We start from the raw sequence: 6,615 nt of genomic DNA on the forward strand, positions 1-6,615 counted from the left end.
CCAGCAGCTGTCCAGCTCTGGAGGATGACCCAACACCTGTCACTTGAGGAAAATGGGAACGTGGGAAAAAGTCTTATTTGTAGAAATTCCTGATTTGATTTACTTTTGCAAAAAAGTGTGTAAACACAGAAAATAAGATGTTTTATTTGTACTTAAATAACACAAATTTATAGATATCTTAGGAGCTTCCAAACAGTTTTCTTATTCCTGCAGGGAAAGAGATTTCCTTAAATGGAAAGGAGTTTCGGGAAAATTTAAAGTTGAGGTCATCCCTTAAGTGTGCACAACCCTTTAAGCATAACTCCCAGGAGTCCACAATGTCATTAAAATCTACTCAAACTGAAATAAAAATCTGTTCTTTCCACATTAAAGCTATTTATTTTGCATCCCAAAGAGTTCACATTGGAGCAGTTTTTTTTAAATGTTGTCCTCTGTATCATGAATGTGATCAGGCAGCCACATCTGGAGAAAAACTTCAGCAGCTCCAAGGAGAAGGGGGAGGACCCGGCATGAGATGGAAGCCACTGCCCAGCTCGCTGCATAACTGTGGTTTGTTTGACTGCTCCCAGATTTTAGGAACACTCCTCCAACGCTGAGAGGGAAGCTAAAAAAAAAAAAAAAAAAAAAGGCTGAGTTAAGTCCTCACGAGAGGCTGAATGTGACTTTAACGGCGTATCACGTCCCTTAAATCCTCTGATTAGTTAGGTTGAGTGAAAACAGCAGAAATGTCTTTTGTTTCACCAGGAATCTTAATGAAAATGACTAAACAGCTCCGCGTCTTGCGTTAAAAGGAAAAAGGAGTTAAAAAAACTCTTCTCCAGAGAGTCGTTAAGCAGCCAGATGCTCACTGATACACATTCCAGTGGAGCTGCCAGGGCCTCATTCCCCACCAGGTACACAAACATGACAATGTCTAAAAGATCTACACAAACACATTTACAAACACGTCCTTGTTTTTAATGACTTCAGCTTAAAGATAACCCTCTTTTATACAAAGAAGACACATTTCTACAGCAACAAATGTATTTTATTCTAACAAAAATCACAAAAAGTCCAGATATAGTAAAATATAATACCATGCAAGTGATCATTTATTGGAGCTAAAACAAATCTTTTGCAAAAAATATATAAAAAGAACATTTAATATATAATATTTACTAGGAAAAAAACTTGTAGAACAGCATATAAGAAAGTATCAAAATGATTAAAATTTTACACAATTTAAGAAAAAATACAAACAGAAAATTTTAGAAATGTATAAATTAGAAAATAAGAAGCCTAATGAGACAATTTATGGATAATCGTGATATCAATACATTGTTTTGATGCTTTTTTTTCATTTTCATGTAATTATTTTATTACTATCATCATATTTATTTATCTTTAACACAATTTAACAACAGAACAAAGCGCTTTAGATTAAAAAACTTAAAGCATTTCCAAATCCAAATATGTTATTTCAAGTAATCAAACTTAATAAATCATGCAGAAATTTAAAACTAATGGTTGATTGGAAAATATACACATACATCATCATACATATGTAAATAATTCATATTATAGCTACTATTAATAATAAATAGGCATGCTAACTTTTATGCATGTTAGTAAGTTTATCAAAAGGAGTTTAATTCATTGCTCAAACAGGATTGGGAGGAAACAAACTTATATGATCCCACCCCTTTCATACTTTACTAAACTTTTTATTTTTTCACATAAATTATCAATTTTAGATTCGTATGAACTTTTTATCAGCTTTTATGTTTTATCAACACAAATGCAGATTAATAAAATCAAATGACGGAGATGAGGTACAATTACTTAAGTAGACGTAGCATTAAATTAGAAATCATTATACCATATCACAGATCAGAAACTAAGTGCATATTGTTTGTTGTTAGAATAAAAACTATTAAAAAACAAAATAAGTAAAAAAACAAACAAAAAAATGTAATAGAAACAAAGATAAAAAGCAAGGCAAAATATTTTGTGTGGCCAAATGCTTGACAATAAAAACGAGTCTTGAGTTATTTAAAAAATTTAAAAAAATGAATAGAGAAGTCACTCATCTAATGTTTAGAGGCAGGGTGAGTTTTTAACATTAGAAGAAACATTAAAAAGAAATATTAAGAGTAATTATTAGAATAAGATTAAAAAATAGGTAAAAAAGTGAGAATAAAATCAAGTTAATTAATTAATTAATTAAATTAATTAATTTAATTAAATTAAATTAAAATTAAATTAAAATATAAAAATAAAAATTAAATTAAGTCAAAATCAGCATTGGATCAAACAAATTGAATAATTTGACAAAATTTTAGTTATTTAAATTTTATGTATCACTGTACTGCTGAAAATCTCAAATTTAAGGCTATTTTCTTATTTTAATGTTAAACTGTGACCTCTTGATTACATTCTTGATGCTTTAACAGATCAGTGACACAAATAAACATGCCTATCGGAGCACCTTATTTTTTCTGTATCGTTGCAAAGCTTTAAATTCGCCAGTAGATGGAGCTATCATTCAAGAAAACCAACTCACATTTATGATTTAAAATTATTTCTCATTTCATAAGGATAATCTTTATAGTAGAACTGTTTATCCCTGCAAAATTTTCATTCTTTTCAGGGTTATTTTACCAAGAAGGATTTTTATTATTAAAATTTTTTTTAAAGAATAAATGACTTAAAAGTGCTGATATGGGCTGAACAAGACATGTACTATAGTGTGGCCTTTAATAATGTTGAATAAGCGTTATACTAATGTACAGAAAACGGTGATAATGATATATAATAAAGTTGTTTAAAGACTCTGAGGATGGTGGAGGAGCTAAAACAATCAAATATGATCGTCTTTTTCACTGTAGCAGATAAAAATACAATTTTACAAGGATTTTCCATCTCTAGATAATTAAAAAAAAAGATATTGTTGCCTGATTTGAGATGCTTTACTCCAGTTTATGTTTATTCCGGGAGCTGTTTTGTTTTACCCAATTCTCAGATGATTTCAGGTTTATTTGGAATGGATTTTCTGGAAGCCTCTCGGTGTGTGATCACCATTGTAGTTACCATTTTTTCTATCAAAAGGCCATGTAATCAACAGAAAACAATTATTGCCTCTGTCTGGCACTCAAGGCGCTCAATATCAACATCTGCTTACATCCTAATTACCCACCAGGTAAGAGGCTTCATTCCAACAGAATCTCACAACAATCAATCCCGTCTTTATGCCCAGCTTGTTAAAGGACTCGGGTTTGTTTGATGTAATTTTGTCTGATTAACCTCTCCTAGAAGTGGTGCTCAAAGTTTTCTGTGAGCTTCTCTGAAGACATGATCCGGCTGGAATACAAAGGAGAATAAAACGAACCCAGAGGCTCCTTCAGTTCATCGATTGATTGAAAAACATCCATCCAGAAGAGAGCATCTTCATTTGTTAGCATATCATGGAAAACATGGATGATGTTGAGCGAGTAGCTTGGGTTTATAGGCTTTGGAGAGCTCTACAGAGGTGTTGGTAAGCTAGTTTGGGTTCACCAGATCATTCAATCTCTCTTAGTGTCCTTGACTCCTACAGCAAAAACTGTTCCTGACGGTCATTTTAAGCATTATTGCCATTATTGAAAAGTGGAATGGAACCGTCGGGATGGAGCGACATTAGAAAGCACCAATATAGCGCTCATTTATGCCAACGTTTTCAACGTTTGTACGCATTCAGGTTTCAATCCCGTCTGCAATCTTCTTTCAAATAACATTAAATTCCTGTTATGCACGATGTACCAGAAGTAAAGCATGAAATTCATTCCCATAATTTTCCAAAAATGACAAATATATACATTATTCATGAAAAAAAATCTAGTCTTTTTGGATCTAGAGTTAAAAAACTGCTTGTGTAAAAGTGCTAAAACCAGATTTGGGGCCGCACAGAAAAATGTAGCTTAAAATGTTTTAATTCCCTCATTTATTATAGGAATAGAAATGGAATTTGAGTTGATCCCACAATGGGGACATTGACCTGATAGCACAATTCAAAAACAGTGTTATAGTAGTGTTCCTGATGCTGTTTTTAAGTCCTCAAAATATTACAAACATGATGCTGCAAACGGAGATAGATCCCTGTCCTCCATAAGTAAAGATGTCTTTGTTCTTCTGTCCTTAACACTTCTCTGGAGTTTTGAGCTCTTGCTGAAAGCGATTATTTAATTCTTGTTTTATTCGACCAGATTAAAAAATAAAAAAAGATTTTAAAAAGTGATTCTAAAAAGTAAGTTCTGAACAGCAACAGCTTCTTGGAGGAACTCAGACAGTCCAGCTCAGAGATTTTCTGTCTCCTCTCTTTCATTTTCTGTCAAAACAACACCGAATATCAACTTTGAGCAGATTCATTCCCTTGATGTTTCCATTTCTAAAAACATTTTGAAGGTTGAGAGAAATCTACGAGGTGAAGCTTCACCTGTCTGATAAGGTGCAGATTGAGTGAATATTAGCACAAAACAACAACAACAAAAAACTTTTCAAAGTCTATCTTCTTCTAATTCTGTAACTATATTGTCTCAGACGATATTTGAAATAAAAACTCCAACATTTTCAGTTTTAAAATATATGAACACATTTTCAGTCCAAATTAAAGCACATTTTCATCCAGACTCCTTGTTTTTTTGAAGCTTGAAATGGATGAAATGTCACCTCTCAGATGTGAAGCCGAATTTTTCATGTTCTAGTTAAATTAGAATTTTTTCTCAACACAGAAAATGTAAACAAATCTGATCAATATTACATTTAAATTTGTATCTACAATAATTATTTGAGGCTTTTTCCACGTCAAGTTATGAAAAAGTAGTTTAAAAAGTCTACTTATTTATATTTATATTTGTTACTTTATCAATCTTGTGTTTTCAGACAACTTTTCAATCTAATCCAACTTTAATAGGCTTTAATGAAAAAAAAAAACGGTTTAATTACAAGAAACCTTGAAGTTCTATTTTCTCTTTTAACAGTGACTTTAGCTTAAAAACTATTCTTGGTGGTTCATGTTTAAACCGTGCTTACACACAAATGTTTTTCTTAAAGAAATTGATGGGAAATTATGTGATCAAAAGTTGCAAACAGCACTACAGAGTAGTAGTAAATAAAATCTTGGAAAAAAAAGAGAATTTATTACTTTCTTTGTGATCTTTTTTGTTAATAGTTAAACATCTTACTTTATGTTATTGTGGTTGTTACAAGTAAATGCAACCATGTAAATTTAACTTTCTATTGAAATTCTTACACAACAATTTATTTATTTGTTATTTTATTTGTTTTTTATGCTTTGAAGCCCCTCTAAACAACTGTGTTGTGATTTTGGGATAAATAAATACAATTGAATTAAATCCTCAACCCCTAAATTTATTTCCAATTCTGAAAAATAAATAAAGAAATAAAAAAATCAGTGTCAAGGGGTAAATATATATATATATATATATATATATTACTATTTTAAAGTTGTTGTTTTTCTTTTTTATTATGATTATGATGTTTTCAGCCAAAATCAAATAAACCTGTGATAATTTCCAGGACATAGCATCTGTAGAGCGGCAGGAGTTCATCAGGAAGTCGATCCCCTCCTTGTTACTGAGAGCTCTTCGCCTGCTTCAGATTCACAACAATTTGAAGAATGAAATACTCAGAAATGCAATTTTGTCTTCCGTCAAGAGAAAAAGGCTACAAGAACATGTTAAAAAAACTAAAACATGTTTTTCTTTGGAATGGATCTTCATGTAGATCTTCTTAATTTGAAGCTTTTATCTAGAAAACATATCTAATCCAGATTTTCTTCTTTAAAACTGATTGTTGCTTCTTTGTTTCCATGTTGAGTCTTATTTAATATTCAAACATTTTTGATTAGTTTTAGTAAACAGTCTGTTTCATTCTTTCACTTAATTACATTTGTCTTTAAATTCATACTTTTCACACATGAGGCCTGAAAATACAATAAAATCCTTATTTTATTTTTGCAGATGTATTATTGTTCTACTGGACACACATATGACCGCAGTGAGCAGCTGAGGTGGACGTCTGAACTCTGTGTGGAATAGATTTACTCAATCTTGACCAATGACAGCAGGTAAGCAAGTCTGAGACATGTTACTTCAGAGTCTGTAAGATTTATGAGCAACTCTGCCTTCATATTTAATTCACTTTCATCACACAGACAGAAAACGACTATCACAGAAAAAAGAGGAGTTCCTGAACAGTTTAAGATGATGTATGCACCTCCTCTATTATTTAAATGAGATACTTTAAGTGAACGACTGCTGCATAAACATAAACACTGACATGAGGCAGATTTTTGCTGATGAAAGATTTACACTAGAGTTTAGAGAAGGGGCAAATTCCCGGTTTCTATGAAAAAAGTTTTGTGATGTCACACTCCCATTGAGAAAGATACTGTAATTTACAGATGCAGTTTCATTTCTAAAATCTATCTTTTGATATCGTCCTGTCAGGAAAAAAGGGAGCAAATTTGCATATGTTAGAAAGTGCTGTCCACTCATAAACGGGTTCAGTTCTGCTGGTGTCTCGCTCACACTCCTGCTGTTGTTCTGTTTGACTTATCAGAGCTCAGCGCTGAATTAT

Source organism: Oryzias melastigma, linkage group LG22, assembly GCF_002922805.2.
Source record: "Oryzias melastigma strain HK-1 linkage group LG22, ASM292280v2, whole genome shotgun sequence".
In the NCBI taxonomy this organism is placed as follows: domain Eukaryota; kingdom Metazoa; phylum Chordata; class Actinopteri; order Beloniformes; family Adrianichthyidae; genus Oryzias; species Oryzias melastigma.